The sequence below is a fragment of the Pyrus communis genome, chromosome 11 (genome assembly GCF_041283825.1).
Source record: "Pyrus communis isolate YQ-2024b chromosome 11, ASM4128382v1, whole genome shotgun sequence".
Taxonomy (NCBI): domain Eukaryota; kingdom Viridiplantae; phylum Streptophyta; class Magnoliopsida; order Rosales; family Rosaceae; genus Pyrus; species Pyrus communis.
The window spans coordinates 14,138,917-14,152,253 of NC_142575.1; the positions used below are offsets into that span (position 1 = coordinate 14,138,917).

Sequence of the window (13,337 nt, forward strand, 5' to 3'; positions counted from 1 at the left end):
ATTCTCAAATCTGTAGGACCAAAATATATATAGCTAGTAAGTGAGAAAAAACCAAGAAATAATTAAAGTAGAAATTGATATAAATTTAGTGAACCATCACAACCAAAATTAATACCTTTTAATCAAGAGCTAGTCAAAGGAGATAGATTCGAGTGACCATGCAATTGTACTAAGGAGTGCATCGTCGAGAAGAAAAAACTCACATGTTGGTCGTGGTGAGTTTATCCTAGATACAAGTATCTCAAGGACCCAAACTTTCCAATGATTTGGTCCAAGTGGCACAAATGCACCAAATCTTGAGGATTTGTGGATGCAATTTCAGCAAGTGCAACAACTTCTCTAGTCCTTGTCCAATTTAGTGATTTGCACTTAGTCCCTTGAGGTTTGGGCGAATTATGATTTATATTACCAGAAGAGGCATCAAGGTTGGAAGATTTAGCTTGAGGCTTGGAAGAAGTAGCATGATGGTTCGCTGAATTAGCATGGTGATTGGCCGAATCATTTGGTAAGTTTCCAGATCCTTGATGATTTGTGGTAACATAAGGAGACTACCATTAAAGTAGACCATAATTTATGAGTTTGATGCTAATTTAATATTTAATAATAATAATAAAGTGTACGAAAAATGTACTTACCGAGTTAGCATTTTTCCCCATCCATCCAACTAGTAGGGAATGGACAATATTTTTCAAATCTTCCAACTCTTTTTCCAGCATAATAACTTTCTCACGATTATATGTTTGAACACTCACTTGTGAAGGTGTTGCACCAAACCCAAGTCCCCTTACTCTACCTCTACGTTTAGGTCCAAGCGCTTTGGCAAGAGCATCATTCTTAACAGAGTTTTTATCAACATTTGTTACATTCTTATTTGCTTATTGTATTTTTTTCTATGATGAAAAAGCAAAATGTTAACTTATAAAATAAAGACTATAATACTAATACAAATGAGTGTAATTTGTTCCATTCATTACTGCTACAGTTGCAACCTCTTCGTTTAAAAATTCACCAGATTTCCTTGTGTGCCTGCGAATCCATACATCTCCCCTTGTTATTGCATCAGCTGTTTCACTTTCTCTTATCTACATCATTAGAAATTAAAAAAAAAAAAGCACTAAGAGAGAATATCAGATCATAGTCTTCATACAGCAGCACAACTCACAATTATGTTAAAAAGTTGTTGTGATGCTGTATCTACTGATGCTGCATATGGAGTCTACTACCAAGGTGACCCCTAGGGTAAATCTCTAGGGTAAGGCTCATTGTAATATTTAGGGTAAGGGTATGTAAATCACATTTCCCTTGATTTAAAGGAGGAGATTGATTGGGGTAATGTCTTTGTGTAAGGTTTAGATTAGGTAGGCAACATGCCTTCTTCTTTCTTGTCGCCTGATGTACAACCATCCTTCCCATCTCTTTTCCCTCTCTCTTCTCATATATACCCGGACTCACTCTTGTACAAATATACATGAAATAAACATTGAAACTTTAAACCAAAAAATCTACAAAAGTAAAATACGACTAACAGAATTAAAAATTATAGTTTACCATCTCATCTTCAAGGCGGGCATAGCCTTTGCAACTCATTGTGTGTAGCATAGTTTTCTTTGCCCTCATTTTCTTGAAGCTCTCACTTATCTTCTATATATCCAAAATTTATTCAATATAATTGTTATGGATTTGAAGTACTAAAAATAGAATGGATATAGTTGAATAAAAGAAAAGAAATATTGTTACCTTATATTTTGAACCTAAGAGTTTCTTAACGGAACTCCGCCATGTACCAAACTCACATTATCAGGCTTGAGTTGCTTTGTAGCATGCTTAAAACCAATTTGCTCACCTTGTTTCTGCACTTCCTTAAGCATTTTGCCTTTATCATTCGCCAATGCTTTGAAATCTTTTGTAATAAATACTTCTTATGACATTCATCAACAACAAATTTATTCTAAAACATAAAACATTAAATTATTGAAACTGATAGAGAACTAATTTAAACATCGAAATAAAAAAATAATAAGGTTTTTATATTACTTGAACATGCTCCCACAGTTGATGCTTAAAGTTATCATCAAATTCTTTCCATGTACCTAGGGTAATGGGAACCAACTCCCTTGCCGTGACACCAAGGAGAGAAGCATATTTTGCTGCATTTTCCCCAAATGGTTGGCCTTGATGATTGAAGTCAACTAGGAGCTTCTCCACTTTGCTAAGATTTTGCAATTCAGCCTGACCCCTAGGTTTCCTTTTTCCTTCATTATTCTTAGACTCACCAACCTTGCTTTTGCCTTTGTTTTTTTCCGTGGATGCTTCTTTAGTGGAAGGTGAATTATTATCCTTACTTCCTTCATTATCAAGTATAGATGGTATGTAAGGTGGAGGATTAGAATTTCCCTTTTGTATTCTGAAATTACTACTCTGTCTTGCCCGTAAGACAGCAGCAAGCAGCTATCTGTTTCTTTGATCGCTTGGCACCCTGTTTTGATGACTATATAAGAATATAAATGAAGCAACAAAAAATGTGAGACCACTTTATATGATTATTTGAGGTTAAAAAAAAAAAAGAAAAGAAATTGATAGAGTATGTCAACTTACTTCACCAGACATATTCACTTGTATGCAAACTTCCAAAAAATATATTTCAACCTGTGAACCACGAACATTAATGCAATCATCATAAGTACCATCTCCTAATTTGTATCGTCAAAATTATGAAAATGATAACTATTGTCACCTAAGCGCATGTCAAGTCTTGTTACATCTAATGGTATGGACAATGTACAATCACTCTCATTAGAATTATCAAAATCATAAAATCCCCTAACTGGTGCATCCAGCACAACATACCAATTTGATTCATCGCATACTCTCCAATAAAACACTTTCTTAGCTTGAGACGCTAGTATAAATGGATCACTTTTGAATTGATGTAGGCCTTGATGGAGATTAACCAATGTGAATCCCTCTTCAACTTTGACACCATTGGTTATATTTGCCCAATCGCAATCAAATATAGGCACTTTAAACATGTGATAGTCAAGCAAGATTATGTCATTTATAATCCCATAATAAGTAACTTTTCCAATGGCTTGAGATGTGTCTTTTGCACTACAGCGACATAGTGTGTCTGCTTCTAAGGATACACCACTATCTTGTGTACTTTAATCAACATCTCTTGTGTGGAAGTGATTTCCATTGATAATATAGCTAGAATATGACATTATATCTCTCGAAGGCCTACATGCAAGCCACTTCACTATAGTTGACATACCACTAGTATTGCCAAACTTGACTTTTCTTTCTAACCATTCACTAAAAGTCGATTTATGTTTTCTTTCTAAAAGACTTTCATTATTCAAAAGGCGTCTATCTGAATGCTTAAGCTCTTCTAGGTGCATTCTGGTACAAAAAAACAAGAGCATGCAGTTAGATTTGATTAATTTCAAATGCCATAGAAAGTGATATGTGGTTTGTGTGTGTATTACATATATTCTTACGCTATGTATGGTTGAAGTTTTACTGTATTTAATAATACATAATGATGAACGATCTCCAACATGTCACAATCCATGGCCTTCAACCTTCCTGCTAAAATGGGTCTTTCGTCAGTTGCTATTCCAAATTTAGATTCCTCATTACGGATTTGTCAATCTCCCACTCTAGCAGCTTCTTTTATGTACCCACTACAATGCTTTGAGTTTTCTTCACTAGCATAACATTCTGTTATACAACCTTCAGGTCTTGCACGATTTTTAACAAATCCTTTTAGTATCTTCAAAAACCTAGAACAAGATACAAAACCATACACATTGAAATATATTTTGTAAAATTTAATTGAAGCCTTATATATGCACATGTACATAATAATATTTATACAAATGAAAAATACCTTTCAAATGGGTACATCCAACGAAATTGGACTAGGCCACCTATTAGAGCTTCTCTACCAAGATGAATTGTCAAGTGCAACATAATATCAAAGAAAGAAGGTGGAAAATATTTCTCAAACATACACAAGGTCTTTGCAATTTCAGAGTCAAGAGCTTCCAATTTGTTTTTTTCAATGACTTTTTGACACAATTCGTTGAAAAATGCACATAGTCGAAAGATTGCAATCCTTGGTCCATCTGACAAAAGGCCTCTTAATGCCACATGTAACAATTGTTGTAATAGAACATGACAATCATGAGACTTCAAGCCTAAAACCCTACGGTCTTCTAAGGAAACATGATTAGCAATGTTGGAGCTGTAACCATCCAGTAATTTTAAATCTGCCAACCTCTTACAAAAAAACCTTTTTCTTTGCTTATGTAAACATGTGTGGCCCTTGAGGCAAGTGAACATTGACCCCATCCATATGTAAGTCCTCTCTAATTCCCAAATTTTGCAAATCTTTGCGAGAATTGGCCCCATCTTTTGTTTTTCTTTTCATATTCAAAAGTGTCCCCAAAATACTCTCACATATATATTTTTTCAATGTGCATCATGTCTAAATTGCGACGCTCGCAAAAGTAATATCTGAAATATATACATTTAAAAGAAAATTCTCATAAATATAGGTAAAATCATGTTAAAAATGAATAGGAAAAGTAAACAAAAAGGGCAAGTAGAAATTCTAACCTCCCAATATGGTCAATATGGTAGATCAAAGAAGATGAATTTTTTTTTTCCAAGGTCAAATAGCATCTGTCTTCTTCTTCTTTCTTCTTTTCCCAAACTTTCTCTTCTTTCCTACCTTTCCCCAGTCATTCTCCCTATCATTGAGTGCATGGGCAATTTTCTAAACCATTCAACATTCTAGGCTTAACCCCATGTTCTTCTTTTCCATCGTACCAAATCTTCATTTGTGTAGAATGGATGATTGTGAGCAAGAAACCGTCTATGGCCCATGTATGCAAACTTATGACTAGCATCAAGCTATAATGAACATGTGCCAACATCACATATCGGACGTGCTACTTTACCTTTTACAGGATGCCCAGACAAATTTCCCTAGGCTGGAAAATCACTTATCGTCCACATCAGAATAACCTTCAAATTGAACATGGACTTACCAAATGCATCATACGCTTCAATACCATTGTTCTATAGCTTTTTTAAATCATCAATCAGTGGCTCCAAATATACATCTATATCATTTCCTGGCTGCTCCTTCCCAGGAATTAATAATGACAATATCACATTATCCTTGGACATGCATAATGATGGAGGAAGATTATACGTAACTAGTTCCATTGGCCAAACACTATATCTTAACTAAGATCAGCAAAGGGATTAAACCCATCAGATGAAGGGGCAAATCTAAGATTTTGTCGATCTGATGCAAAATTAGGATACTTACGATCTATTCTTTCCAATGCCGGTGAATCAACCAGATGTCTCATCTTTCCATCTTTACTTTTATGCTTCGAACTTCTTGGGTGATCTAAACATCCTCCTAAGTCGAGGTATTATAGGAAAATAACGCAAGACTTTAGCAGGTATTCCTTTGTGAATCTTTTTAGTGCGCTCCTTAGTTTTCCACCTTGAAGCATCACATGTTGGATAAGTCTCCAAATGCTCCCAGTCCTTTCAAAATAAACAACAGTCGTTGATACATTCATCGATTTTTCATAACCTAGATCAAACGTCTTCAATAATTTTTTTGTCGAATTCAAGGAATCAGGAAGTGTGTTCTCAACTGGCAACATATCGCTCAAAATTTGAAGTAAATCATTTTAACCACTATCAGTCACCCCATGCATAACTTGAAACTTGAATAAGGCAACAACTGCTCTCATCTTTGTGTACTTAGTACAACCAGGAAATAAAGGAAGCTCGGCATCCTCCAACAAACTTATAAAATTTAGCTCTATTCTTTCATGTTCTGGTTCTACAGCACCATCATCTTGAAAATATGCACCCCTATACATTCTATAAACATCGGACATTTCATGTTGAAGAGATGCATTCGATTTTTCTCCATGCCATATCCAATTATTGTACGTAGGGTCAAATCCGTATTCAACTAAATGATCATATACTACTGTGGAAAGTTGCAAGCGCATGTTAAGACAATCCTTGCAAGGATATTATTATTTTTTTTTATTACCCTCCTTAGTTAGAACATCCTTAAAAAAACTACGTACCCCATTTTGATACACTGCTGAATTTCTACAAGGGAAAAGTACAAATTCAATGTGTGTGGAATATAAATAAGAAATCTTAACATTTACACACAGAGTTCAGAATATAACCTTGGAAAGTATGCCCATTCATTATCCATTGTATACCAATTAAACTCTACATTCTACATTGTCGAGTTTCTAGTTCTAGCAGTCAGCATATAAGCTACTTAAACATATACAGAAAACAAAATCAAGTTTAAAAGCACTGTAATACAAAAACTTAGCATATTCAAAGGCAAAACACAAAATAAGCCATCAATTACAATAATGAAAATAAATGACTGCTCATTTACATAATTTGTTATACCTGAATTTCTTGGCATGCATTTGATAGTGATGAAACCTTGATAAGCCAAATAAGCAACGTTGCAGGCATATTATCAAACTTGCAATAGCCAAATAAGCAGTGCTTTAGGAGATTATATACTCTCAGAATAAACCACAGCTATTTGTAAAACATATCAAATCTTCCCTAACTTGTCATCCAATATCTAACTTGTATCATCCAACTGTCAAGTCTTAAGGAGTGAAGACATGAAAGATGCATAACTTTGTCACATCAACAAATGCATCTAAAATCTACAAGATTTAGACCAAAGTCCTAACTCCTAACCAAATGAATTGTAATCTCTTTTTCCTCCAAAGGTATTTGAAGTTGATGCATTCAAATTCTTTTTCTTTAGTTTTCCTTGTTTATCACAAATCACAGTATCAACATTCAAATGGATTACATAAATAAATCATCAATCATATATGTTATTGGTCGTTTTATACTTTATCAGAAACAGACACACTTGTAAATGAACAACCCAATAGTAATCAAATACTTTCTAATGATCCCATGTTGAAAACAAGCCTGAAAACTAACAAAATTACTAATAATGTTGCATTAAAAATAAAAAAGATTCATAACTTGTAATTGCACGGAATTGTCATGCCAATAAACTACTTTTCTCTTGGATTCTAATCATCTTCTGGTTGCAACAAAGACAATAAAACAATTTTCTTGCAACAAAGACAATAAAACAACCAATGAAAAAGTGGTCAAGAGGACCACTAAAGGAAAACAGAAATGCATGAGGGAAACAAAACCCTCCAAAGCCCTTTATTTCTTTTCGTCTGGACCACACAAATTACAGCAAGAACCAAACACCCCCATATAACTCTGGCTTTCTTGCCCCTACTAAAACTTAATAAAAGGCAGCAAGTAGAGAAATTTCACCATTTCACCTTCTGTTGTGACGCTGCATATGACTGATGCTACATCTACTAATGCTGCTAGTGCTACATCTATTGAAGCTACATATGACTGGTGCTGCATTTACTGATGCTGCATATGGAGTCTACTACCAAGGTGACCCCTAGGGTAAATTTCTAGGGTAAAGGTATGTAAATCACCTTTCCATTCTTGTTGGGCACTGGCAATGTCCTTCTTAAGTTGAAAGACACATGCATAGTTGTTTTGATTTCCATACATACCCTGCAAGGCTTTCCAAAGCTCACATGAAGAATTGTAGTAGCTAAAAATCTCAACAACATGTTTCTCCATGGTGTTGAGCAGTAAGGACATGACAAGTTGATCCTTGCAAAGCTATGCACCATATGTAGAGGAAGAGATGTCTGGAGTTTCCACACTTCCATTTACAAACCCTAATTTCCCTTTGCCTTTGAGAGCAAGAGACACAGCTCAAGACTAAGGGAGATAATTAAACTTGTTCAAGAGAATGGACACAAACGTTGATTGGTGTTAACCTTGACGTTTGAGAAATTTGAAGGAGAGGTATGCGAGATGCCACCCTCTATGTTTATTGAATCTTCTTTAGCCATGGCTTAAGATTGAAGGAAAGATGCAGCGGAAAACAATGGCCAGAGGCAGGTTACAAAACCTACTCTGATACCATGTAGATTTTCTGGTTTTTTAAGTTTCAATGTATATTTCATGTATTTTTGTACAAGAGAGAGTCCGGGTATATATGAGAAGAGAGAGGGAAAAGAGATGGGAATGATGGTTGTAGCAAGCAGCCAATAAGAAAGAAGAAGGCATGTTGCCTACCTAATCTAAACCTTACACAAAGACATTACCCCAAACAGTCTCCTTCCTTAAATCAAGGGAAAGGTGATTTACGTACCCTTACCCTAAAGATTACAATGAGCCTTACCTTAGAGATTTACCCTATATGTAGCATCAGTAGATGCATCATCAGTCATATGCAGCATCAATATATACAGCAGATGCAACATCAGTCATATGCAGCATCACAAGACCTTCATTCAATCCATATTCCTTCAAATACTCACAAATTCATACATAGCACTAGACAAAAGATTGAAATCTATATCCTTTTTCATAATTACAAACTCAACATTTATATCATTGAAAAGGGCAAAACCAAATGGTTAAAAATACAAAAGTTTCAAGAAAAATATTGAAATTGCATTTTCTAAAAAGAATAAACAAGTGAAAAAAGAGAGATGTGTTGGATTAGGAAATCACCATGGCCGGTCGGGGAGCTTGACAAGTAGTAAAAGCAGGCGACTCTGGAGAAAGAAATGAGAATCAAGCCAAAAAGCCAAAAAGCTCAAAAATTGAGCATTGGGAAACTGAAACAAGTCTAATGCTGCTGGGCATCCCAAAACACATGAATTGGTCTAATAAAAAAATAATAAAATGTGGGTTGGGAAAATTTCAGTGGGAACTGAAAAAAAAATTCGACGCCAAATTGTCTATTGATTGACTAGAAAAATTTGGCTTGATTATAACATAATAATTTTCCAAAGTTGGAGTCATTATTTACGACGTGTCATTCGTATCATAAAAGGTAGGGACACAAATATATCAAAAATTCACAGTACGACATAACGTGAAGCCTTAACAGAGAAGGAAAGTGTGTCGTATAAATTGTCAAATACGACACACAACGTTTAAGCCGTAAATATTTGTGTTTAACGACTTGCACAAAAGTACTGCTGTGAATGTGAGATTATGCACAAGTATTACGACATGAACTTTATGAATGTCGTGAATGATATTATTTACGACATACCAATGCTGTATGTCATATTTGCCAAGTCATAAAAGACCCAAACTGTTGTAGTGAAGTGTAGTAGCATATAATGGGAGTGCCCCCAAGTCTCCAAGCAAGGAGGGTTACCGAATGAGGTGTCTTGTCTTCCCAAGTCGCTGAAGGATACTTTTTAAATCTACAAGGTTTTTGTTGAAGGCTTGTGGTTGAAATTTTTTTATTAACAAATATAGCTTCAAGCCTTTATAGGTGTGTGAAGCTTCCGTCCTTAATAAATGTGTGAAGCTTTAAGCCTTTGAAGATATGTGAAGCTTTCATCCTTCATAAGTGTGTGAAGCTTTATACTTGCATAGGTGTGGGAAGCTTCAAACTTGTTTGTCTTGGCTGAAGCTCATTAGTTGAAGCTAAATTTGAAAATTTTTGTGTCCTTCAGGTTGAATATTTGAAAGGCTATGAGGGTTGAGCTTCCCTCCAACGCCTTTACGCGAGGCTAACCATTTATTGCCATTGTAGCCCTATCACACACACCGAAGTTGTTGCTGGCTTCCTTTGCTCACGTTTATTTTTTTTATTTTTTTTTATTTTTTTTTATTTTTTTTCAAGAGTGCATGGAGTAGCTTCAAAGTGTCTCAAGCTTTTGCCTTTGAAGTTCTAGTAAATGTTAGAGTATAAAGTTCCTGAGGCTTAATTCAGAGAGCCTATAAATTAGTTTCATTCGAACCATATCCATGGGAACCCAACTAGATTTCGATAGAAATGTTTGAGGCTTTCGAATAGCCCAAAATTAGCTTCAATTGAACCATACCCTTGGGAGCCCAAATAATTTTTTGAAGCTATGATGTTTAACTTTCTTGTATAGTTGAAGTATATGGCTAATAATGCTTCATGTTGCTGATTGCAAACTAAATCACTAAAGAGTTGGAGCTTATGCGTTGTTTGAAGCTCTCAATAAGCTATATAAATTGATTTACCTTCCACCGGTGCCTTGAGAACCCACACTAGAGTTAAAGTGTTTGCATTGAAGAGCGAAAGGTCTGAAGCTCTCGTGAGATCATATAAATGAATTTTTCTTCATTTCATCTTCTGTAAGACCCTAATAAAGAGTTGGAGCTTATGCGTTGTTTGAAGCTCTCAATAAGCTATATAAATTGATTTACCTTCCACCGGTTGATGGAAATAATCTTGTAGAAATTTTGGCTTTTGTATATCATGTGTAGCTTTCTAGGTTAGTAAAACTTTAGACTTGTCGAAGAGACTTGTAGACAATATTAGGACACCATTGCTAGGGTCGCGAAAGGGCTTCAATGTCAATTTGTTTGCTTAATTCGCCACGAAACAGCGTCAGTTAAAAACGACACCGAAAATTACGTCAGTTAAAAGCGACGTGCTCTTCTGACATAATGACGGTCATAACCAACATCAAGTAGCAATTAAAATATAAAGTATTCAACTAACTATCGACTTTAACTGACATAGTGATAAAATTAAACACATAAAATATTCCGAATGTATTAAAATATGCAAGCTACAACCGACATTAACTAACAATTAAATAAATAAAATATGCAATCTACTAACGGTCTTAACCGACACCACCAATGTTAATCTCTACTAATTAATAAAACCCTCTTTGTCAACCAAAAGAGGGTGAAAAGACAAATTAGTCTTCTATCACACCAAAAACATGATGGGGAATAATGTAATTTCACAGGTCCAAATTTTACTTTTTTTATTGAAGCCTCACCTACAGGTGATGTTAAAATACCTCCAATATTAAAAAAAAAATATAAAAAAAAAAACCAAAAACAAAAACCTCCCACTCCCCCCCCCCACATTCTCTCTCTCTCTCTCTCTCTCTCCCGCCTTCTCATTTTCTAAAAAAATGTGTTCATACACACAAAGTGTGTAGGCAAATGCTAGTAATAAATATATAAATAAATTTGTCTCCGTTTTCAATTTTAGTTTTCAATTAATAGTAATTAAAAAAAATTATATAAAAATGTTAATAAATTTCATGTATAGGCCAAAACAAACATTAATAAAAATTATTAACAATAAAAATAGTGCCAAAATATACAAATATTTTACATCCAACATTCCACATAATATACAAAAACTCATCCGTCATAGCAAACACTAAATCCGACATTACAAATATAACATACAAAAACAAAAAGATAGAACGGCCAAAGTGTCATATTTATCTGACAAGAGAGCGAACCAAATAAACTACTTAGCCGAACCAGAGCCTAAATGTGACCTAGATCCTTCTCTTCCTTAAGATCCTCCTTGTGATCCAAAAACCCTCGTCAAGTCCACATCAAATGCAGCACTTGCAAGTATTCCAGAAAACCCTCAAGCTGGAATGTCCAGATCCGAAAATCCACCAGGAGAAGTCATCTCGGGTCGATATACTGGCACTTGATAAGAAGGCTGCTGCATGTATGACATGGGGGGCTGCTGCATATATGCCATGGGCAGCTGCTGCATGTATGTCATGGGCTGCGTAGGCATTATATACATAGGAGTGATAAGCTTATATTTATATATATTTTATATCAAATTCACTTGTCTTTTCTTAGTTAGTTCCTTATATTTTTGAGCTATTTACTTTGTTTTTGTGTTTTGTATGATTTGTCAAGTAAAGAAAAGAAAAATAACACAAGGGGAATTTTAAGTAACAAATTCGTCAAAACTGCTTGTGCAGGTCAGCTGACTTTAGAAGCAAGTTGCGGACAACTCAGAATGAATTAGAGAATGAGCCTTATATACTTGGAAAGCTATGGATGTCTATTTTCTGGAGCATTTCATGGATTGTTAATATCATTTTCTAGAAGACGTTATGGCCGTTTTAACACTAAAAGGTTCCCAAGAGGCTGAGCAGTTTGTAACTGACAAGAAAGCATTGAAAGCAATAAATCCAATAAAACCAACAGCCAAAACTGATGCAGCCAAGGACAAGCCAGCTAACACCTATTCAAATATCAGAGGAAATGGAAAATTAAGTGAGAGTAATGGGCATAAAGGCTGCCCAAAGAGTTACAATTGTTTTAGCATTTCCTCTCACTAATTGTCATCACTAAATGGCTATTAGTGGGGTGAGTTATGGAGAAAAAACTGTGGCAGCAGAAAAGAAGAAAAGGGCTATAGGTTGCAGCAGTAAAGAGGGAGAAAAAGTGTGAAAAAAAGATAGAAAAAAAGGAAGGAAAGCAAGGAAAAAAGGCAAGGCTGCTGCGTTGGGGAAGGAAGGAAAGGAAGGAGGAAATCTTGGCATTCTCTTCTCTTGGTTTTATCTTCTCAAACTCATGTCTTTCTTGTGGTTTAATTTGAGAATTATGTGTAACTAATTTTTAGTAGTTAGGGGCTGTTTTGAAGCCCCTAATATGATTGCAAGTTTGTTATGACATTTCGTTTGAATTACTTTTACGAATGGAAGAAAATTGGTTCACTACTTGTCTCATTGATGAATTTTTTATGTGTTTTCTACGGATGCATACTTAGTAAGCATATCTAAGATTCTAATGCTATGAATATGTGTGTGTCTACCCTTGTTGAATGAGGACCTACATATGTTCTAGAGTAGTACTTGTTAATTGCGATTAACATGTGAATCAATTTCTAGGATAAGTAAGACAACGCTAGTACTTACGATGCCTTGTGATGACTCAAACTCTTTTCGTTCTTAATGATTTCTACTTGTTAAATCTATGAACACACCCTTCTAGATTGCATGTTAGGGACTAAGTAGTTAGATAAAACAATCTTCTGCGGGAAAGACCCTTATTTTCATATGCTACAATTGATAAATCTTATTGTTAATAAGGAAAATTAATAGGACATTTGTGTGCTACTTTGTGGTGTGCTTTTAATCCTATCAAGGAGGTTGCTAATTATGGCTTACATACAGATATGTAGGGGGAGGCTGACTTTGGCCCGACTGTTGAGTTCCCTGTGGGCATGGATATGCAAGAAGAGGAGGCTGGCTCTGGCCTAACTGTTGGGTTCCCGGGCTATGTGGTCGTTACGGCGGAAGTTTTTGTAGTAACTGTTGGAAATGTGCCCTAAAACCAATCATATGATGATACTTTACGGACATTTCACAAAGTTAAACGAATGTAGTTTAAATGTAAAGGGCAAAGATTATTGT

At 35.2% G+C, this 13,337-nt stretch overlaps 2 pseudogenes; both read right to left on the minus strand.

Moving 5' to 3' along the window:
* Positions 1-221: 221 nt before the first annotated feature.
* On the minus strand, positions 222-4,749 carry LOC148692933 (uncharacterized; annotated as a pseudogene).
* Positions 4,750-4,757: 8 nt separating this feature from the next.
* On the minus strand, positions 4,758-6,047 carry LOC148692934 (uncharacterized; annotated as a pseudogene).
* Positions 6,048-13,337: the final 7,290 nt, after the last annotated feature.